General features: G+C 42.7%; 1 protein-coding gene across 4 annotated transcripts in view; it reads right to left on the bottom strand.

Annotated features, from left to right (window-relative positions):
• The window catches only part of LOC113179846 (phosphatase and actin regulator 1), a 287810-nt gene that overhangs the window by 140559 nt on the left and 122648 nt on the right, over nt 1-24603 (bottom strand). The gene's annotated exons all lie outside the window — the stretch shown is intronic.

Genomic DNA, 24603 nt, shown 5'->3' with positions numbered 1-24603 from the left:
ATTATTGAGTATCAGGTATTTTGTTACAGTAACTGAAAATGAACTGAGACACAGATGATCATAATAGAGTCAGACATGGGCTATGTTGGAATAGTGAGTCTACTACACCAGGAACCTGGGAAGGAGGTTCTGACACCAGCTAAGGTCTGGACACACTCCTTTAACAACAAAGTGCTTGAGCGGTTTCTCAGGAAAAGCTTTCAGGATCCACTCCAGGAGGGTTAGGAACCAGCTTTTCAAGAATGGACACTTGCAACAAAAGCCAGCTTGTCCCGTCAAAGGCCCCAGCATTACATGATGACTCCCTTCCAAAAGAAGCATGCCACCTGTGAAGAACCAAGGCGCATCCAACAGCCATCCCCCAGCCACCCAACCAACAGGAATTTCCCCTCCCCCTTCCTAGAAACAACCGCACCACCAACTGACCAGGGGGCGAATCGGAGCTCCATTTTAGCCAGTTGTCTGCAACAAAATATTTCCTTTTGCGAAACCCCATACTATGGATTTCTGAGTGTTTTGTCCCATCCCAGGCTACTGTTCCCATGTGACAGATGAGGAAAAGGAAGCAGGAAGTGGTGAAGCAAGTTTCCCAAGGTCACCAAGCTCTTAAGTGACAGAACCCAGGCAATCTGGCTCTGCCGTCTGCGCCCGTGCCAGACCTCCTCCAGGCACCTCCGCCCCTAATCACTGGGACGTTCTGGCTGCTTCCTCTGGTGCCCCGGGCTTCTTTGCTGGTATTGCTTCTGTGGCCTGGAAAACACCCACCTTGAGCTAGAAAAACTCCCTCTCCAGACCTCCCAAGCCCTGGCTCCCGGCTGTGCACCTGCCCGACAAACTGAGACTAGGTTCTTTAGGGAGTGAGGCTTGCTCTATCACCTGAGGTCCTGGCAGAGGTGACAGCCACTAGGCAGATGCTTTCAGGGGCAAGCGCCTGCCCTGTTCAATGACCCACAGTAGGCCCTCAATGTTCCGTTGTTTGTTTTAGATTACGCCTTCAGAGAAAATGACAAGGAACCAGCCCGAATAGCCTGGGCACTCTGACTCATTCTTTTTGGTGACTTAGAGTAAACGTAGCTCATTACAGTAGTAAATTCTTCTCCCAGAGACTCTCTCCTCTGTCATTTTTGGTTTTGGACATGTGATGCGTGGCCTCCAGCTGAGCCTGTTCTCCGTGTGATCCGTCTTCTCCTACATGAATAGGCATGAGTTTCCCCGTGAAAGCTCCTTGCTTGCTTTGTCTGGGGACAGCCTGCATGTCAGTTGTCCCAGCGCTGGCCTAATTCGCTGCAAAGAACAAGCCTCTCTCCACTCCTTTCCTCTTGGTTGCGTTTATTGGCTTTGTGCTCACCAAGAGGCGAACTCAGGACAAAATTCAGTTACAAAACAAATGACTCAGATGGAACTTTGCTCTCGGAGGTTCCTGAGCCTGTGCTACTCACTCCCCACGAGAGTGGTGGGCGGCGGCGGCCGGTCCTAGGAGGGCTCTCCACGTTGCCAGAGTGGGTCCTGAGCACATCAGGGGAAGTGAGGGACCCCTTACCGTGGAGCAGATGAAGCCCCATCTTGGGGTCTGACTCGCCGGCCCTGCACTGCTGCTGTCCTGGGCAAGTGCAGGACCTGGAGTCCGCTCCTAGAGTAGCTAACCCAGTGGGAGAAGGTCACACCTCTGCAGCGAGGTCTGAGAGGTTGAAAGCAACCTCTGTCCAGGATGCCACAGGGCAGGGGTCCAGGAGATGGAAAGAAACCTCCGTCCTGAAGGCGAGGCTGGTCAGGGATGCCTGGCTACCGAAGCCCGGGGAGATCTGGGAGATTCCGAGAAACCCATCCTGGCTGCTGGCAATTTAAGGTTTGGGAGACGGGAAGCCAGTCCATCCTGCAGATGTGCACGAAGGTCAAGGAGCTCCAGGGGAAGTGTGTGTGTGTTTATTCCAGGACACCCAGATGTGGCATTTCTCTGTATTTTATTTAGAGACTGACTTTGAATTCGTGATCCTCCTGCCTCAGCCTCCCGGGCTGATGGGATTATAGGCCTGTGCCACCGCAACCAGCTCGCCCTGTACTTTCTTCTTCTTCTTCTTCATTTTTTTTTTTTTTACCATTATCTAGCTCACGATAACAATTTGTATTTTCTTTCTCTTTTGTCCTAGTGAGTTCACTCATGGTTCTGCACACCTAATTTGATATTTTTGTTAAAAATATTTTGGCACGGTAAACTTGAAATTTTTCTCGTAAAGACCTTTAAGATAGTTCTTACAGAGTTAACATGCAAGGGCCTCTCCCTCTCTGCCTATCTCTCTATTTTAAATCGCTTGGCCTTTTGCTTATGTTAAGATAATTTTGTTATTCAAGGTCCCTTGGAGGTTTGTTATTTCAGCCAGTCCTGGCTGGAATGCAAACGTCTAAGAGTTATCTCCTAAACTCATTTGAGACTCAGAAAAGGAAGGAAGGTAAAGGTTTTGTGTGGTAAAGGTTTTCGCTCTGTCTGTCCACGCTGCTACATAAGTCACCTTGCCTGAAAGCTCTGGTCGCAGCCTTTGGAAGACTGCAATTAAAAATCTTCAAGGTGACCTTCACTGGTTCCATTTTTTCAGCGATATGATCTGGATTCAACTATCTTCTTAAAAACTGGTGAATTTATATTACTCAGTGTTTTGTCTCAAGACTAAAATTACTGCAAGGTCTATGCTCTAGTGCAGCAAGTTTAAGGATTTTTCTTTGATTAAATACCTTGAAATGATGATGACGCTTGGTCTAATATCTCAGTTCTCATGGGTAGTCTAGGAAGAAAGTGTTAAAAATAAATAAATAAGGAAGCTATATGTGAAGCAACTGTTTATAAGTGCACTGATCATGTAGTCTGAAATCTGAAAGTTATGTGGGAAATAAACGTCTGAGTCATTTCTAAGTCAGTTCAAATATTGAAGTATCAATTGCTAAATATAAATCCAAGTTCTCTTGGCTTCTATAAAAAGACAGTATATAAAAAGTCTGTTAATAAAAGCATTTTCATGTTTTTGGCATAGGGAAAAGCAGTTTAAGATTGCTTTCTTCTTGGGTCTTCATTAACAAGCAAGGTGACCAAGAGGGAAATTCAAGATGGCGCTGACATCTGCTCAGCCCTGGTGAATGGCATCCCCATGGTGGGAGCAGGCATGAGGGAGGTCAGGAAGCCAGAGAGTCAGGAGTCAGCTCCCTCCTCACAGCTCACTCTCGTGGGAACTCAATCCCTTCTGAGAGAGTGGTTCCCCCAGTGACCTGACCATTTAAAGCTTCCACCATCTTAACCCCAGAACACTGAGGACCAGCCTTCCAGCACAGGAACCTCTGGGGACAGACCACATTGGAACCACAGCATGCATTAGCAGGGACAATATGTGTAGCACTGTGTGGTCACCTCCCCGTGTGATGACAAGGGACCAACTCATCATGTAACTGGTGTACTTTGTAAGTGAAGAATCTCAAGTCGGTTCTGAAGTCCAACGGTGCTTCCCAACAGATGTTAGGAGATTCAATTAATTTCAATAGATTTTCATAAATGCATTCATTACACGATACCAGTCTCCAGGTATTTCATTGAAAGCTAAGATTTTCTTACTTTCCACAAGACCTAAGTTATCATGTTTGCCAATATTAAAAATATGCTCGGGGAGAAAAAGATGTTTCTAAGAAAGTTGCATGTTTTCTCCTATGTGGAAGACAGAGTAGTTCCCACTTTGCAGGTGAAGCAACTGAGGCTCGCTATTGCAGGAATAGCCCCACTTGTGTGAGGCCAGAGCCCTGCCACAGGAGACCCTGTCCTTCACGCCACGCCATCCTGGCTGCTGAGCGTCAGAGCAATGAGCTCATGGAGTTACTGAGAAAGGATTTAATCAGTCACCTGGACCTGGTAAATCTTCCTTCCTTGATTCCCTGAGGCCAAGACAGTTCTGGCCTCTCTGAAGGTTATGAGGGACGCCACGGTGTCCAAGCACAACCTGGGAGCAAGTGTCATCCTTAACTCACATCCGAGACACCAAGGCACCCCTGGGGAGTAAAAATGGAGGAGGCAGAGAACCTACGACACACGTACACTTTTCCAGTTGCAAAACATTTCAGAGATTTCTCTGAAGTTTTAATTCACTGGTAGAAACCCACTGAAGGCTGAATTTTAAAACTTCATCTGGCTTCCAGAACCAGCACCGAGGACTACGTGTTGGCTGAAGGAGGAGCGGCCGATGACATTGTGCATTCTCCAGGAATCTGTGAGATCATCCTTCTAATCATAGACATCCCGAGTTGGGTGGAGAAGCAACGGTTGGCGTTAATTTATTTGAAATATCTGGTGAGAGCTTGCCTTGTGCAGAACTCTGTGGTAGGCAGAATAGGGGTGAATAAAAACCATACAAAAAGAGGTGGCTAAGAAAGGAGGGTACAGTTGTCAGGGGGACAGACCCAGTGCCACCATCGCTAGTGAACATAACAGAGAAAGAAGAGGATGTGATCTGTGTGGGCCCAAATCACAAGGTGAGTCACTGCCAGTCACGTTAGACACATTTAAAAGGCAAGCTCAGTGGGATTTAACACACACACATATTTGCATGTATCCCATCTTGCTGACCAAAGTCTACATTTTTGTGAGACTTACAGAACAGGTGTCGAATAAAAAGCTGCCTCATTGACTTGAGCATGTCAGATGGTGACTGAGATTCAAATGTTAGCCTTTGAAGAGCTGAGAATGTATTTTTAATTTAATATTTCATGCCCTTTATTAGTACTTTTCTGAGATTCTGAACAGACACCTGATATAAGTTCTGAAGAAGAGCTCAGGGTTCAAAACCAACAACCAAACCTAACACAGGATGGAAAGATACCAATTGAAGCCAAACCTCAAACCCTTTAAACATGGCATCCTGCCTGGGTTCAGTCTGCAAGGGGTCACTTACCTTTGCTGCTACAAATAACCAGTGACTTTTCATTTAAAGGGAAAACCAAGAGCGTGGGGTAAGGGGCAGGTTTCTACAGTAATATGTCAGCGGCTCTGAAGCAACATGGCGGGCCATCTTCTTCCCAGAATGCACTCTGCCTCTGGCAGTGTCTGGGCTTCAAGGCACTGTGGGTCTAAGTCAGTCTGTGAGTGTCTGAGCCAGTGCAGACCTCACTCAGGTTTTCAATGAATCCATGGACCAGTTCTGACACTTTAAAAGTAATACTATGCCTACCCAGAAACACTTACCACCTACCGGCAGTGTGATCTGGGAATCTGATCTGCGAGTGTCTCAATTTCTTCACCTGACAACAGGGATAATAATGTCTTCATCTGCTTCACAAGGTGCTTTGGGGATGAAGTGAGATAACGCAAACAGGTGGCTTAAAAGTTTCAATGACAGACTGGGTACTCTTTACCTGAGATGCTTGGGGACAGAAGTGTTTCAGATTTGGGAAGTTTTTGGATTTTGGAACATCTGCATACACACAATGAGATGTCAGGGAGTTGGGACTCATCGACACACAAAATCCGTTCATGCTTTAGGTACAAATTATATAGACTGAAGGTCATTTCATACCGCATTCTCAGTGCACCTGCATTGTGACCAGGGCTCCTCACCTGAGGTCAGGTGTGGAACTTTCTAGTTGTAGTGTCTTGTCAGCACTCACAAAGTTCTGAATTTGGAACATATTGGACTTCAGATTCAGTTAGCCTCAGAAGTTCTTAATCAACTTTTTAATATTTTAACATTCCTTATATTATAAAACATCATGCTCTTACAAAAAAGACGGCAACACAGGAATGTATGGCTTATCCGAAAGAGCACACGTGCAGATACCGCCTGGAGACAGGAAATGAAACCCTGGCAGCCACCCAGGAGACCCTCGTGTGGTCTTCCCATCTGTCTCCTCTGTCTGCCCTAAAAAGAAACACAGCTCTGTCTTCTCATGTACGTTAATATTCTTTCAAGGTGGCCTGACACATACCTTAATGCCTGGTGAGTGCTCAAGAACTGTTGGCTTGTACTTTTGCTTATTTATTTTTTTAGAAAATAAAAGGTTCGGTCAAGCAGCCTTCCTCTGCCTCATGTCACACTTACACGTAGAACAGGTGTCAACTAAAGGGTGTTACACATAACACCACTCACTCTAGGCCATCTCAGGGCATAAGCAGCCTGCTGCTTCCTCTCCGAACACGGCTGGTACCTTAAAAGCATGGTGGGTTAGTAACCCTGGCGCCCACACGTGAAACGCACGTCCTCCCAGGGTCAGACCAGTTAGCTGTTTCTCATTTGCCTCGTCAGCCTGCAGGCTTAATGATTGCCTCTTGATGATTGGACTTGTCCAGAACTTTTGTTTTTTTGTTTTTTCCCACTGCCCAGGATTGGCCACAGGGTCTCACACAGGCTAGGCGAGCATTCAGCCCCTGTCCAGAACTTATATGGAAAAAAAAATCACTTTGGAAGAAAAGGTGGAGAACTGGAGAGTCAAGAAGGAAGTCTGTCTGCATACCATCCTTGCCGTGACCTGATGACACATCAGCGCAGCCCCATGCCACCCCAGCACATCTGGCTCCGCACATCCTAGGAGAATATTCACACTGGGTTGGTACCCAGCATGCATCTGCTCTAGTCACTGCTTGGTGGAACTGTGGGGGTTCTCCGCCCTTAGGCCTCACTCTGAACGCAGCAGGAGCTGGCCTGGGCAGTTGCACTGAGCAAGAACCAAGCTCCCTTCCCAGTGGTGGTCACCTGCATCTTTCTGCTCCCTGCCCCGAGTCCGCTACACTCAGCCCAAGGGCCAGTGCAGCCTGGAAACTGTGGATGGAAAGCAATGGGGACGGGAGCCCTGCTGTCCACAGTGACCTCAAACTGGACACACCTTCCTGGTGGCCTTTCTTCCTCCTTGAGTTTGCATCACACCTGTTTCCTGAGATCAACTCTGAATAAACTACCTGCCTCCAAATGCACGTCTCAGGCTCTGTTTACAGGCAACATCAACCACGTGCGGAAGGAGAAGGTGTGGCTTCAGAGGATTTCTCTGGGATGCAGAGTCAAGTGTGATAAAGACGAGGGGGGGAGGGAGAGGGAGGGGGAAGGAGGGGGAGAGGGAGGGGGAGGAGGAGAGGAAGGGGGAGGAGGAGGAGGAGAGGGAGGGGAGGGGGAGAGGAGAGGGAGGGGGAAGAGAAGGGGGAGAGGAAGAGGGAGGAGGAGAGGGAGGGGGAGGGGAGGAGGAGAGGGAGAAGGAAGGGGAGGAGGAGAGGGAGGGGGAGGAGGAGGGGGAGGAGGAGAAGGAGGAGGAGGGGGAGGAAGAGAGGGAGGAGGAGGGGAGGCAGAAGGAGGGAAAAGAGAAAAGAAGCAGGGAGGAGGAAGAGGGGGAGGTCAGCGGGCAGCATGGTGGTGGGGTTGTGGGTGTTTCTGGGTTCTACCTGGGAAACTTTTCTCAGTTTGGATGTGAAATGCCCTCCGAAGGCCGATGTGCTAAAAGCTTGGTCCTCTGCTTGGTGCTATCAAGAGGTGGCAGGAGCTTTGAGAGGTGGAGGCTAGTGGGAAGACTTAGGTCACTGGGGCTGTGTCCCCAAAGATGATTACGAGGCTCCAGCCCCTTCTTGTCTCAAGTTTGCTTCCTGAACACGAGGCCAGCAGCTGTGCTCCACCACACATTCCCTGCCTTGACCTGCTCCTCGCCACACGCCTGAAAGCAATAGGACCAGCCATGAACTGAGACCAAGAGCCAAGACAAAACTTTCCTCTTTTTAAGTTAATTACCTCAGGCATTTTGTTAGGGTAATGGAAACTGACACATACGTTAACCAGCTGTGTGGCTTTAGGGATTCTCAAAATAAATAAATAAGAAAAATAAATAAAAGACACACAAGTCTTTAGCTTAACGATTCTCTGGTAGTGTAAAAGCAGTTTGAGGTTAAGTCTGTCTCAAGACATGACAGCACTTAATAAGGATGGAAAGAAAAAACAACTTTCATTAAGAAGCCATCCATATACCCAAAGTACTTAAAATCAGCATACTATAGTGACATGGCCACATCAATGTTTATATATAGCAGCTCAATTCACAATAGCTAAATTATGGAACCAGCCTAGGTACCCTTCAACAGACAAATGGATGAAGAAAATGTGGTGTAGATACACATTAGAATATTACTCAGCCACAAAGAAGAATTAAATTATGCTATTTGCCCATAAATGGATGGAACTAGAGACTATCGTGCTAAGTGAAATAAGCCAGTCCTCCCAAAGCAAAAGCAGAATGTTCTCTTTGATATTAGAATGCTAACTCACAATAGAGGGTGGGGTGGGAGGAAAGAATAGAAGTTCATAGAAGTTCATTGCATTAGACAAAGGGGAACAAAGGGAAGAGAGAGGGGATGGGAATGGGAAAGACAGTAGAATGAATCAGACACAATTTTCCTATGTTCATATATAAATACACGACCAGTGTAACGCCACATCGTGTATAACCACAGAATGTGAAGTCGTACTCCCTGTACGTATGATATGTAAAAATACATTCTGTCATGTATAACTAACAAGAACAAATAAAAAATTGGAGAAAAACCCATCCAATTGTCTCTTTTATTAAATGAGGGCTTTGGCCCTAACCTGGGAGGCGGTTTAGCTTGGGTTAAAGTTCTGGCCCTGGTGTGACTCAGATCAATTTGGATTCCAGCTTTATACCCCTTAGTCACCAGGTGACCTTACACAATTTTTTAAACCTCTCTAAGACTCCGTTTCCTTGTATGTAAAATAGGTGTAAGAACAGTTTTTTTTTTTTAAATTGTAGGAGTAGCTGTGTAGCATGGAAATATGTATGCAAGTCAGCACTGTGGTAAATAAATGCTCAATAAGATGGGCTCAATACCTGTCAACCGCTGTTACTGTGACGATGGTTTTGTCGGGTGAGTTGTTGTTTTAGAACAGGGTTCTCAGCCTTGGCACTACTAATATTTTGAGTTAGATAATTCATTTTGGGGAGGTGGTGAGGGTAGGAGGTCCCATGGAGTGTAGGATTTTTAGCAGCATCTCTAGCCTACCCCAATGGATGCCAGAAGCACCTTAACCCCCACATCCCAACATGTGACCACAGTAATACCCACAGACATCACCAAATGTCCCCTGGAGGTGTGTATGTGTCTGGGGGTGTGGGAGGGGATAAAATGCCCTGGGTTGAGGACAACTGAGTAGAGAAATTAGTTTCTAATGCTGGCCCTGTGTGGATTCCTGATTCTGAAATGTAATTGATCGGGTGACAAATGCCATCCTGCTATCCAGGTGTGTGCTCACTACTTTATAATCTGGTACCTGATATTCCCGTCTACTAACAGAACAGCAGTTCCTGGTGGGGACAAGTTTTGACTGGATGCTCCCGGACAGTCAGGAGGGAGCCTGCATTATCCCTGGGGATGTGTCACTAGGAGGAGCTCTGGGGTGGCTCAGACCAAAGGCTGCCTCTCTCTAGAGATGTGAACTCAGAGGCTCAAGGGACTTGGAGTTTGGGGAAAGGGAACAAAAAGAACTTAGTCAATTCTGCTCTTGAGCCAACCAAGGAGTGAGGTCTCCTGACAGGGACAGAGAGAAAGTGGAGCCATCAGCTTAGCATCCGGGGCTCACAGGATCATTAACTGGTGCTGGGCATGGCTGTTAGAGAAACCTTTTGCACATATTTACAGTTCCTTTTGGATTTTCTTGCTGCTGTTGTTTTTTAAAGTAATCTAATTTTATTGCTTTTTATCCATGTGGAACCTGGCTTTGGATTCTTAGAGCTCACCTTTCTATACTTCCATTATTTCTAACAACCAATCACAGAACTTCTTAGGCTTTCCCCCTTAGCTGTCATGTGATCTGCAGATCATGAGTTGGCTTCCTTCCTTCGAATCCTCATAATTTTGACAGATTTCTCTTGAGGGACTTTGATGGCCGGGCCACAGGTGCAGTGGCGAAACAGAAGCCCGAAAAGTGGGCATTCCTGTTTCTGATTTTCAAATGCTTTTTAATATTTCAGCAGTAAAAATGAGCTTGTTCCACTTTTTTTTGGTCTTATTTGTTTTTGTTGGTATCAGCACTGTTGATTAAGATGAGGAAACTCCTTTTCTATTGCTAATGTTTTTATTGTAGTTCGTGGACAGGTGCTGAATTTTGTGATGTGATTTTTCTGAGACTCCTGAAGTGTGTACTTTCTTCTTTAAGTTGTTAATATGAATGAGGAGCCAGGTCCAGAGGTGTGAGGTCAGGTGCCCCCCCCCCCCCACTTCTCCCTTCTCTGGAACAGACTGGCTAAAATGGTCATGTTTCTGCTTTCCGAATGCCTGGCAAAACTGGCCTTAAAGCCTCTGACGTATCCTGTGATGAAAGACAATTTGATCTATTATTCAATTTATTTAGTGCCTACAGATTTATTTGGATTTCTGTTTCTTCTTCGATCCCTTTTGATTAGTCACTTTTTTCTAAAGACTTATTTCACTTAAATTTTACATTTTTTCTGGTAAAGTTACCTGTCTTGCCCTCTTACTGCCTTCTGAAATGCTGTCATCTTCATTTGTGATACATTTTACCTGTCTTTTCACCTTCTTTTCTTTTTTGGATTTGTTCACCAGGGAGTCTACTGATTGATCTCTTGTATTGTATCTTTTCTATTTTATTAATCTCGGCCCCTGTCTCTGGTATCAACCTTTCTTCTACTTTCTTTGGACTTATTCTTTGGTTCTTTTGCGTAGTTTCTGAAATTAAGTGTTTAAATCTTTGTTCTTTTCCCATATGAACACAGGTAAGGCTGTGAATTTCCCTGTCTCCCACCAGTTTTGACATGGAGCTCTTAGTTCTTTTTGCTCTGAATATTTAAATTTCCATCGTAACCTATTCTCTTAGCCAGGAGCTGTTTAGATGCATGTTTTTAAACTCTACGTACAACAGGAATGCTTCAATTTATCTTTTGGCTGCTGCCTTTGATCAGCATTTGCTGTCATGGTGATCTCCCTTCAGCTTTTGCTTTCTGTTAAACAACTCCAACTCAGGTGTCCCCATAAGGCATTTTGAACGGCCCCCCTCCCCCGATTTTTTGTTTTTATTTTTCTTTTCTTTTTTTTTTTATCAGTGACTGCTTTACAAAGAAGGGAGTTTGAAAAATTTCATCACCTCCTGAAAAATCAGCAATGCATTATAATATGCTTTATCCAAGATCAAATTAATTTATTTGTAGTGGGGGGAGGCCTTTCTGAGAATTTAGTCCAAAATTCTGCTGGGGGTAGAGGTCTCAAGGCTTTGCTCTTAAATATAAATCACAAAGGACACCTGGGATTTGAGGGAAAATGTTTATGTTAAAGAGGGATGCCGGGACCAAAAATAAAATAAAAGATTCTAGTACAAACACACACACACACACACACACACAACTTTCAAGTAAAGGTAAACAGTATGCTATGAAAAAGGAACAGAGAGTAAGAACCATTGAAAGTAAAAAAAAAAAAAAAAAAAAAAAAAGAAAAAAGAAAAAAAGATCACCAAAGTAGAACAAATCCTGGATGTACAGGATGGAACAGAAGCTTGAGAAAGTATTCCAGAAACCATAAACAAAAGAACAAGACAAAAGATGGAAAACAGGAGAATAAAGGAGAGTAAAAGGAGTAAAATTTAAAAAGAAATAAAGTTACCCAGAGCTGAAGGACAAGAGACTTTAGATTGCAAATGTCAACCAGGGGGTAAGAGCAGTCGATATTAAAGGTACATAAATGTGACATTCTAGAACATCAGGGATACAGAGAATATATAAAATATTCTGAAAAATAAAAGGTTATATCTGAAAGAATAAGAATCAGAACTCATTTGACTTCTCAAAAACACTCAGTGCTATGACAATATCCTCAAACTTTTGTGAAAATCATTTTAAACCTGGAATTCTATATTCAAGGAGACAAATCGATTTTTACTCAGACAAAAAAAAAAATCACAGAAAAATAAAGTTGTGGGATGCAAAAATTCCAGGGTGGGGGGCATTCAGGAAGTATCTAAGGAAGTTTCCTCAGGACAGGACAGCAGGTCCAGAGGTCATGTCATACATAGTCCAGGAACAAAAATACTACTACTGTAAGAAGATATCGCAGGAATAAAAGAAGAACAATTTACAACAATTAAATGCCCCAGGAAGGAAAGAAAAAAGCTACACAAGAACTGTAAGAGGGCTGGGGATGTGGCTCAAGCGGTAGGTAGTGCGCTCGCCTGGCATGCGTGTGGCCCGGGTTCAATCCTCAGCACCACATACCAACAAAGATGTTGTGTCCGCCAAGAACTAAAAAATAAATATTAAAAAAAAAAAAGAACCGTAAGAACATATTGGCTCTATAGAGAAAATCATTGCAGAGACTCAACATTGTGGGTCCTCTTTACTAAGTGAATTATGCTGGGAGCAGTGGGGGGCCTGGAGTGAGAATCTTGCCTCCAGGCAGGAAGCAAAGAGTGAACAACTCAAATTAGAAACAAAAGCTGAAGCAGAACTAAGATCCACCTTGGAAATCTAAAAGTGCTGAAGTCCCTTTTATTTGCATGTAGGACAGGCAATGGCTATTTCCAATGCAAGATTTTCGCTATTGTTTGACATTTTAAAAGACACAGATATTTAACTTGATAGAATTTTAAATAAACAAATGCAAATGGCCAAAGATGTCATGCAAATTCAAGCATAACCATATTAAAATAAATAATAAACAAATTAATAAAGAATAATAAATAAATAATGAAATAATAAAGTTCCCACATTAAGATACCTATTTTACTTAAACTGAAGATTTAAAAAAATTTAGTATCTAGTACTAGTGAGGTCATGGTAGTTGGAATGCTCTCATATAATGATGCTGAGTTTAAAATAATATAATCTTTCTGGATGCCACTCTGGTAATTTGTGAAAGATGCCAATCAAATGTCTGCTTCTTTTGACATGGTAATTTCATTTTTGTTCCAAGGAGATAATAAAAAAATCTTCATTAATATTAATGTGCATCACTTGGGCCTATGTTTTATTTAAATTATGGAGAAGTCATATGTAAATTATGGTATATCCATTCAAAGGACGGTTCTCTAGTCATTAAAATGAAAATTCTTGAAGATCAAGGAAAAAACTTATGAGAGAGAGAGAAAGAGAAAAACCAAAGCAGCACACAACACTCTTCAGGAAGGGTGAAATTTCAGTTTTCAGCATTGAAGGCACTGAAGGTCAACTGTAACCTTCAATTGTAAAATTCCAAAATCTAGACAAAACTTTAAAAACTCTTGTTGTCCCCTGTCCACCCCAGAGAATGAGAGTCCACAATATGACTCCACAATGTTCAGAATCTAATAAAAAATGAGCAGGTACATGGAAAAGCAGGAAAATGTGAATCACCGCCAGGAGGGAAATCAGTCAATATGAGCAGACCCAGAAATAACAGAGAGAATGGAATTTGCACATAAGGATTTTTAAAAAGCTATTTATGGATTTCCAAGGATTTAAAAGCAATCATTTTAAGAAGAGAGAAGTCTAAGCTATAAAAAGGAAACAAGAAAGACCCACAGAAAAGGAAAAAATACTCCATCTGAACCAAAGCTCTGATTAGAAGAGATCAGCAGAGGAGACCTTGCAATGGGAAAGGTCATGGAACTTACCGAAACAGGAACAAAAGCTACACTAACTGAAATAAAAAGGGAAAAGAGACTGAAAAGAATTGAACAAAGCTAAGGTGATCTGTAAAGATTAAAATCCTAAGAGCAGCCAGAGAACTATTCACCTGTGTGTAATAAATTTTTCTCAGCTAAAACTCCAATTTACACAAAAGAATAAAGAGCAGTAACATGAAGTTTTATTTCTCAGTTTTTAATTTATTTGAAAGACAATTAGCTGTCTACACGAAAACAATAACGATGCCTTGTGAGGCTCATAACCTTTGTTAAAGTGAATTTCCACAATAGCTCAAGAATTGAGCGAGGGAATGGAAGTTTATTGTTTGAAGGTGTTCTTACTATGCAAAAAAAAAAAAAGATATAAAATACCACCTGGAGGAAGATTGTGATAAAAGAAAGATGAATTCAGAAAAATCCCAGAGCAATAAAATAAGGAAATACAGTTTAAAAGCAAATAGAGCCCACAAAATGAAATTTTAAAAAGACGACAGAGCCCAAACTCAGCTCAAAAGACAGCGCGAAAGGAGGGAAGAAAAAACAAAAAATAGATGGAGAAGTGGAAAACAGGTAGCAAAAATGCCAGGTTAAATCCAACCATGTTTATAGTTATATTAAAACAAAATCCTAATTAAAATACCGACACCCGCCATATGCTGCCTACAACAAACCACATTTATTTTAAATATAAAGAATGGTGAAAAGTAAAAGGAGAGAAGAAAGATACACTCTTAGCTACAAACAGCAGGGAGCCAGAAGGTCATCATAATATCAGATAAAATAAGCTTTATGCTAAATAGTGGCAGATAGAAAGAATGCCATTACATAATGATATATGTCAATATTTGAAGAATACAGGCTTAACGATCCTAAATGTCAATTTTAAAATACATTGATCAAAAACTGATAGCATGGAAAGGAGAAAGAGACAACCCCATAATTGTACTGGGAAATTTGCAGTATTTGCTATAAAAATCGACAAAAAACAGTGTAAGGGTATAGAAAACTTAGATAACACTACCAACCACTTTGACCCAATTGTCAATTACAAGATTATTTAATCCCAGCTACAAAATACACATTCTTTGGGGGACACAAGAAACTGACCAAGTTGTTCTCCATATGGGTTCTTAAAATCAGTCTCATTGGCTTGAAGATGGCTGAAATGAAACATAGTACGTCCTGTGACTATAACAAGTTAGAAATCAAACCACAGTGACTTGAAACAGTTACATACCACAAAAATGAACAACAACAGTATCTATAATCAGTGAGTCCAAGAAGAAATCCATATAGGAAATCAGAAACCTTTGAAAGTAGATTACAATGAAAAAAAAATGTGATCTATTGAATTTGTGGACTCTGGTGGTGTAGCTCAGTGGGAAGGGAGGTGTTTAGTATGCTGAAGCCCCTGGATTCAATCCACAGGGGGGAAAGTATTTTAAAGGAAAATTATAAGACTTTAAAAGCTTATATTATAGACCCATCAAGGGGCATAAGATTCCCACTTTCATGGAATTGGGCAAAAAAAAAAAAAATCAAATTAAACTCAAAGGAGAGGAAAGGGAATAATAAAGATTGGAAATCAGCAAGAAAGAAAATGAACAAACAATAAAAAAAGTCAATGAAGCTAAAATCTGGTTGTTTGAAAAGATCAGTAAAATCGATAACTCTGTAGGAAAAGTGATCATAAATAAAAGAGACAATTTTTTTTTCTTTTGAGACAATTTTTAAGATGATCAATACTGGGAATCAAAGAACTGTAGCGCTCCCACAGACACTTAAAGGATAATCAGGAAATACTGTTAACAACGTCAGGCCAATACATTAAACAATGCCCATGAGATGGCTTGAAAGACAAATTATCAAAACTGAGAGAAGAATAAGAAAACATGAACAGTCCCAGCTCTATTACAAATAGGAACTTTGAAACTGAAACTCTGCCCACAAAAGGCAGATGGATTTGCTGCTGAATTCTATACTTAAAGGAGAAATAATAATTTCATACTAATGTGTTCAGAATAAAAAAGAAGGAAGCATTCCACCATTTATTTGAGAAGGTCAGCTTTACCCTGATTAAACAAAATAAAGACTTAGGAAAACCACAGACTGCTATCTCTCATGAACATAAATATGAAAATCCTTAACAAAATGTTAGCAAATTCAATCCAGAAATATCTAGAGTATAATGCAGCATGAGCAAATGATGTTTCGCCCAGAAAACGAGTTTGGTGAAACTAATTCTAGAGTCATTAAACTGCAATCCATTTGTATTAAGAGAGTAGAATCATCTCAGAGATTAAAAAAAATTCATAATATTCATCATCCGTTCATGATTTTTAAATAAAACCAAATGAAAGGCAACTTCCCTAATTTAAAGGTATACCAGTGAAAATCTGCAGCTAACATTATACGTAATGGTGAATCATGGAACGCCAGGATCAAGGCACGGATGTCTACTCTATTTCTACTTAACACTGTGCTGTCTTATAAACTGCTCTTACAGACATGCTAGGTAACTAGCACAATTCAAGCAAGACCTAAAAGTAAAATACAGATTGGAAAGGAAGAAATGAGTCTTTAATTGCTGGCAACAGGATGGTATCTGTATGCCTATCCTAAGGACAACATTGAGAAAACAAAAATTACTTGCACTTCTATGTATTAAAAATAGTTGGGTAAAATACATATCCACATATTACTTGTGTGTACTACATGCACGTGTGCATGCGTGTGTGTGTGTGTGTGTGTGTGTGTGTATTATGTATGTGTGGTGTTTGCTGGCCTCTAGTCGGCTCTGGACAAGAAGGTGGTTGTTTGAAAAGATCAGTAAAATCGATAACTCTGTAGGAAAAGTATAACAAGTTAGAAATCAAACCACAATGACTTGAAACAGTTACATACCACAAAAATAAACAACAACAGTATCTATAATCAATGAGTCCAAGAAGAAATCCATATAGGAAATCAGAAACCTTTGAAAGTAGATTACAATGAAAAAAAATGTGATCTATTGAATTTGTGGACTGAAGGGTGGAGACTCACAGGGAGGACATCGTACACAGACATGAGAGTCCACAGGTCACAGGACAGGGAATCACAGGGAACCTTATCTAAACAAACATCTGGAAAATGGGACGGGTATGTCAAGCCTTCCCCAGTCATAGTTCATTCTAACCCCCGAAAGGGAACTGGTGTCTCAAGATCTTGTCACACCCACCCCTTGTGACCAGGTCCTTAGAATTCTCACAAAGGAAATTTGCTGAGGGCTGTACAAGGTGGAGGATGTGAAACTCATTAGAGAACAAGGAACCCCAAACCCTTAAAACCCCCAAGCTCTGTAAGGACGGTGCAGTTCTTCCCGGAGCGGTCCCCCCAGCGTCTGCACTGTAGCTAGCCCCACTTCTCCCTCTTCTCGTAACCTCCTGTCTGTTCCTTGTGGGATGCCTTTGACATTCTTCCTGTGAGATGGCAGGAACAGAGGCTACAGAGCCAGCCGCCCCTCCTGGGCTCCGTGGGCAGGTCCTCCCTGCAACAGAACCCAGCCCTGGAGCACGGGAAGCCTGTGCTTTACCACTGAGCTACACCCACAGCTTCGAGACTTTTCAAAACTCCAAGATGTTTTTCAGTTAACCTGAATTTATGAAGCTTGCTGAATGACACCAAGCTGTCATGTATGATTAATAAATACACTGGGGAGGTCTCTGCAGTCTTGCTCTTCAAGAAATCAAGGGGTTAAGTATTTCCTGTGAAATTACTATGCCCAAGCCCCCTACACAGGTACACACACACACACACACACACACACACACACACACACGATCTTGCTGTGCACGCATCCACACGCACATACACACGATCTTGCACATATATTTCAACAACTACACAATACACCTGCTTTAAGAAATGTGAAAAAAAAATGATGGCATTTTTTCCTTTTTCATTTGTTCTTTTTGGATACACATGACAGTAGAGTGTATTTTGACATATTATACATTCTTGGAGGATACCTTATTCTAATTAGGAAAAACTGATGGATTATTATAGATTACAGGATACTAAAGAGAAATGTCAGTTAAATTCAATTTGAGGTCCTGAACAGCTTACAGAACATACAAAGAACATTGCTAGAAAAGTAGGTGAAATTCAATTAATTGAATCAGGGTTATAGTTGAGTTAAAAATAGTGTCCTGTTCCTGACCATATTCTGTGGTTCTGGAAAATACCAACCCTGGGGAAACAAAGGTTTAATAACAATTAAGAGAGGCCACCGTTTGGGGCCGAGCTCCTGGGCAGAACAGGTGAAGTTCAAAACGCAGTCCCCAGGTCAAAACTGAACTGTTACCCGAGTTTCTGAGAAATGATGATTTAGAGAGACAACAGAGAAATTTCCTGAAGAGGTCCCTTTCCGTCCGAATGACATTGAAGTTCCCTTGGCCTCCACCTGTCCATCAGCCAGAGGTGACCTGGAGTAACTGTTGTGAACCCGTCCGTCCGTTATCTACCTTCTGTGTCCCTGAAAGTTCGGGAAGGTGACTTTCGCATGACAACCAATCTGTGGCTTGTTCTTTTGTGTGACTTGTCTTCTGCCTTTTCTGTCTACAAAATCACCCCTCCCTGCTCGGCTCATGGGAACCTTTATTCCATCTTATGGAAGGGAGGTGTCGCCTGATTCTAGAATCAAAAACGAAAGCCAGTTAAGACCTTGCACTGTAATTTTGTCCTGCGACACGGGCCCAGGTGGAAGCACACTGTGTGCTATCTTCCCGTTTTTATCAGTCTAAAATTAGTTCAACGTGGAAGTCCAAAGCCAAGAAACATGTTTCCATTTTCACATTCTTTTAAAATCATCATTTGCATCAGGAAAAAAAGCTCATCTCAAGAAGCTACTACAGGTACCGGGATGCCAGGGAAATAATAGCGGTCCCACAAATGGTTAACACCGTTTTATTTTTAGTATCTTTTTTTTTATTATGAAGCAAGCATGATCATCATTCAAACCTTGTCAAAAATCTGAAAATTTTTGCAACCACAAACCCTGTTGGCATTCTTGACAGCCTCTTTCTTGTTTCTCCTTGGAAAAGAGTTCAGATGCTCTTTATCTAAAGCTGGTGTAGATCTTGTGCCTAGCAGCAGTCATGTCTGATGTATAATACGTCTCCAATTATATCTACTGCTTAACACTAACACGTTTGCCAAAAAAGTAATAAAATTAACAGCGTGGCACTTTTTTTTCCCCAACAGGCCAAAGTCATTTCCTTAGAACATTTTCCAAGCCATATTTATGACAAACCTTAATAGGTGGAAATAAGTAGAAATTTCTCTCTTTTGTTTTGATGGCATCCTAAAATGAATTCCAATCACATCGGAGCCGGGCAAGCCGAGCCTGCTAAATTCCATGAAGAAACGGAACAGCAGAGCCGGGAGGGCCTTCTGCTGCAGAGAACCCAGGGAAAGTCGAAGAGCAGCTTTTGCAAGTTGCCATCTTAGAGGTGAACAGGTCACAAAGGAAGCAAGTGGGTCTGTCTGTCTGCTACTTTAGAGATTCATTAAAAAAAAAAAATCCAACATGATTTGCGTAGAATAACACCCAGTGCAACATCAGCTACATTTCAAGGTGGAATACACCGCGGTCACACCAGCATGGTCTGCTCATTCTTCAAAATAAGAACAGTTTTTGCAGCCAAATGTGGAGACATGGAAACCTTATTTTTTTCCCCAAGGGGATGCTACACATCCTAAGGCACCTACAGAAGATTTGGCAACAGCTTCTGGTTGCTCTGCACTGTTCCCAAGGCCAAAAAACAAAGAAAGAAAAAAGTTGACTCAAAAAAATATATATATACATAATTCACAGTGTAATTGCCCTGGACGAATGGGTTATGCTGTTGAATGCTAAAAATTCTCCTTGCCTTTCACTTCTAATTACAGAACTTACTGTGGGGATTTACAAGTTTTATTCATTGTAATTCTGGTCCCTCAAGGGTACAAAGATATTCCAAGTCACACCAGCATGATTTCTCACGCTGTGGTCCCAATCCCAGAAACTCCCTTCTCAGAGCCAAGGAGAGGGGTTTTCACGACTTTCTAGAACTTGGTCCATGCTGAATTCCAATGGTTCCTCTGAAACCTGGCTGTGCTGGTTTTTCCTCCAGCCCAATCAATAGCTCCTTGGATGGGGCTTGTTAGAAGCTGATTGCTAAATACTTGGCAATTGCTTTGCCCTCAGGGAAAACAAAGAAAGTGTTACTAATTGTGGCGGTGAGACTCTGGGTCACTGAGCAACAGAAGTCAGCCAGATTTTGACAGGCATCTTGAGCTTGAGGGGGGAAGTCTTTTCAGAGGCTTTGTGGGATATCTAGAGAGAAGATGGGTAAGCAAGACCTGTTTGAAACCTGGTGTCATGAAACAAGCCAAAGAAACCAGGGCTCTAAGCATCTGACTTTAACCCAGGGCTGGGGGTTCACTGGGTCAAGAGATCTTCATTGATCATAAGCAGCATTGCTGAGCCATACCATGGGGTCTGCAACAGGGATTTTAATTGTCAAGTTTTTTGTTTGTTTTTATCTTTCCTCTTATTCAGACTCTGACACAATACTTTCTGTATCTGAATACACAGCCTCGTTTTTTACAAGTTTCTCCCACGGTCAACCCAAGTCGGCTTGGACCAGTGACGGAAACTGTCAACACGGAGTTTCATGCCCACCACGTTCTGACCACACAACTCTCAGTTACATAATTCGAGGTTCGCCTATTTTCTCTGTTATTCCACCCTCTCTCCCCACCATAAATAACCCAATTTTATTAAAAATAACTGTATTTTCCAAAATAATAAATAAAAGTAATATTGATTTTTATTTCATTTTTTTTGCAATTCTCTTTGGAACTGAGGGAAAATTTGTAGTGTCACTTGCTTTTAGTTATTAGCCTCTATCACCAATTTTAGAGGTCACCTACGCAAGTAATGGCCTCCCATTAACATCTCTGACACGTGGGTCAGGATGCTAACAGTTGCCTAAGATAATTTTTAGGACCTGGAGATGGCTTTATGTCTATGTAAAAGTGGTTGAAGGCAGAGACCCTTCACTTGGGTCGGTGCAAGTGTCTGGGGGCTGACCTTCGGCTGTCCACCATCACCACATGCTAACACCGCCATTTTTCAAACATGCATCTTATGCAATCATGAAATTTGATTACATGTGCAGACAACTGATGGCTTCCAGTTTCCTTACCTCTAACCCCTTTTCCCCACGCCTCAGACCATCCTTCTTCATCCCAGAGATAACCTTCAACCCCATCCTCAGGGTGGGGGATTTGGGACCTGAGTTTCCAATTCGGCCACTTCATGAATAAACTTTTTCTTTGCCCAAACCTGCCACTTCAGTGACGTGGCATACTGTACAGGTGCCCAGTGCCTGGTAGGGGGCATCTTTAACTCCCGTCTTAGTGGAAGTCAGTTCGATTCCCACATCTTCCTTTGAGAGCAGGCTGTGGGCCAAAGTATAACATGAGCATCTGGCCTCAAAGAGATCCACAGTTATTAAAGGGAGGATAATTTTAGTAGTCTCTTCAGAAAACTGTAGATATTTCACTCGCATACCAAAAAAACTGTGCAAGTGTTAGTTTGTAAAGGTAATTTGCCACGTGGAATCTGGAGCTATATGAATGAATTTTTCATACTTTGATGTATTTGAGTTCATTGGTGTGTCTCCCACTTTGGATCTTTTCCCATGCAGGATTCTGTGACACCATGAACGAGTCATTTGGAAATTACTGGTTCAACTGAGTTTTGCAGATCTTTTAAATGTTGACATATTTCAATTTACAGTATCAAAAAATTTCTTAATATCCCCACAGGTCTTAGCCTGGGTATTAGGATGCTGCCAGTTTCATGGTGGTGGAGACAAATTTTGGAAAAATTCTAATTTTTGCTTACAAGCTCCATTTTATCCTTGGCCACAATTCACTGGGGTGGCTTTCTTGAAGCTGCAGTCTCTACTTTCATTTTAGAGAAGAACATCCCCTGGAGACCCAAGTCTTCATCGCCACAGTTTGTCTCTCTCAGTCTTTCTTTCAAGTAAAAATGGTAGCCCATGAAAAGTGTGGTCAGCTAAAGCTCATATCTCAAAATACTTTGCAGAATGTTCTTTTTCCAGATTTGGAACCCTCATACTTGGTGGGGGATAAAAGGCTTTATGTGGACTTCCCATTGTCCTCAAAGACTAATAAAGAGATGTGTACTCACGGGTTGGGATTTAATAAAATGATTCTTAATGCCTTATCAAGGATATTCCAAGAGGCACTGACGTTTTATTTACTGTGTGTGCACGGCAGAAAAGGACATAATGCAGATCAGCCGCTGCCTGCTCTAAATCACCAGTGGTCTTCTCTATCTCTGATTTTGTGCCGTTGTGCAAATATCAACCCAGCACAAAGGCCAAGAGCAGCTCTGGCTTCAACTTTGTCAGGATATTTTGGGAATTCCAAGGGGCTCACAGATAGCACATGGAGACCTGTTGGCTTAGGCCACTGAGGACCCATCTTTGTGAGGCTCAGCTTACCCAGTCCACGTGGCTTTAGAAGGGGGGATGCCTCCCAGAATTCAAAGTGTTTTTTTTTCCTTAACATAAAGAAGAGTGAATGGATGGATACTGTATGGCAAAAACTGCATTCTTCCACGCTGCACTGCCCAGGTTAAGTTGCTCTGGAATGGACATCTGTCTGTCCATTCTGCAGAGCTGGGGATGGAGCCCAGGGCCTCATGTAAGGTCAGCAAGTACTCCATCACTGAGCTACACCTCCAGCCCTTATTAATTTTTATCTTGAAATAGGGTCTCACTTCAATGGCCCAGGGTGGCCTCAAACTTGCCACCCTCCTGCCTCAGCCGCCCAAGTGGCTGAGATGACAGCTGTGTGCCACCAAGCCCGGCTTCCCAATCAATCTCTTTTACTACAAGTTTACTGCAAAAGGGACCAAAGAGATGAGAAATCTGTGAGTCAGCTGTTATGGGTTACACTGAGCCAGTTCTGTTCAGAGGAGAGTCAGACCAGCAACAGCAGAGGTGCCTGGGAGCTTATAAAAATGAGAATGTATGAGCCCTGTCCGAGATTTACTGCATCCGAGCCTCTCTTGGAAGACAGAGACAAGGAACACGAGTTTTAACCAGAACCTCAGGAGATTCCGGTGTCCACTGAAGTTTGGGAAGAACTGGGTAAAGAAGCGAGGTCACTTTGTCTCCTCTCCTGACCCGTCTCCTTTGTCTTCATTATCGCAGCCTTGCTAGTAACTGGGCAGGTTGGACCAGGGCTCAACGTCAATCTTCTGATCGTCTCTGGAGCCTTCCTTCCAATTCGCAGTGGCACAGTGGATGCTGCCGAGTGATGGGTTCGATTCCCCAGAGGCAGGAGGCTCTGGAGCTGGTAGTCACAGTCTGGGGAAAGTGATCCGTAGAACACTCACCAACCAACGTGGGAATTTAAGACGGTGAAAGGCAGGGACCCCAAGAGTGCCCACGGAGGGGTGGGGAGGAATAACTACAAAGGGCATCCGTGTGGGGCTGGAACAGGGAGACAAGACCCTGGAGGCGGTAAAGAATGCTTCCCTGCCGACTGTCAGAGGACAGGAAGTCCCCTTGGTTCGAGATGCACCTACTACAGGGGGAGAATTCATCAATTTTAAGTGCTTTGCATTACATACCCGTGCAAACAAACATCTGCTGGCCAGGTGTTGGAAGCCAGGGAATTCTCTTTTGCAAATACTAGAAAAAATTTATTGTCATTAAATAAGACGCTCTTATTCCCCAAACACATTTCTTCATGATTATCCACTCCCTCATTAAACTGAACAATCAAAGCAGACGAGTTTAACTGTTGCTTTTCTCTCTCAGCTACATCCCTTGCTCCTCTGTTTATGTTGATTTTTGGTTCTTTATCTCTGAGGCTCTGTGTCACACAAAACTTAGAGAGACTTCTACACTTTACTCTCCTTCCTATCTTTTGTTACAGGGTTTTCCATCATGATCCTCAGGGAGGAAAAGACTATTCTTTTTCTCCCCTATCGTATAAATGGAGATTCCTTTTCCAGTTTTTTGAATCTGGTCTCTTACGAAACCCTCACCACCAGGATTCTGTAAGGCTCATAACTTGCATGTCTGAAACGGCTGATGATTATGCAGTTGAGCAGAGCAAGCTGCCCCCCCCGGCCCCCCACCACATCACATCAGCCACCCTTTCTGCTTTCCCATCATCCACGAGGCTTAGAAATTACAGAGGACTTTTCTGGGTACAGTGGTGCACCCCTGTAATCCCAGAGACTTGAGAGGCTGAGGCAGGAGGATCGCAAGTTTGAGGCCAGTCTCAGCAACTTAGTGAGACCCTGAACCAATTAGTAAGACCCTGAGCAAGTTATTGAGACCCCGAGCAACTTAGCAAGACTCTGTCTCAAAATAAAAAGGGCTGGGGATGTGTTTCAGTGGTTAAGTGCCTCTGGGTTCAATCCTGGTACAAAAAGAAAAAGAAATCATAGAGGACGTTCCCTGAGGCAGTGAATCATTTAAACATAAGTATTCTGTTTCTTTTCCCAATTAAAACATAAGCTAACAAACTCTGAACCACCACAGCAAAGAGAAAGATGAAAAAAAAAAATGTGTGTAAGCATGAAGAGGTCTTGCTGAAAGAGCCTATGTTCTTTCTGTCAATAGAAGTTTGGATTTTAGTGGACAGGTCATCTCTTGTGTCTATTTAGAAATTCTTAAAAGATTAAACGCTCTTCTGAGGCAGACGGTGGAATGAGTACACACACACACACACACACACAGACACGAACACACAACTCCCCCTTAGGATCGCTCTGCGACAGGAAGACTCATTACCATGCCTCAGAAGCGAGCTGTGCCCCTGGGAATGGCCTGTGCCATCCCTAGCAGGACTAGAGGCGCCAGTTTGAGTCGACAGAGTACGAGGTCAGTTCCAGAGGACG

This window comes from Urocitellus parryii, chromosome 8, assembly GCF_045843805.1.
Source record: "Urocitellus parryii isolate mUroPar1 chromosome 8, mUroPar1.hap1, whole genome shotgun sequence".
Classification (NCBI taxonomy): domain Eukaryota; kingdom Metazoa; phylum Chordata; class Mammalia; order Rodentia; family Sciuridae; genus Urocitellus; species Urocitellus parryii.
The sequence above is the reverse complement of the archived record's forward strand: the minus strand, read 5'-3'. Positions and strand labels throughout refer to the sequence as shown.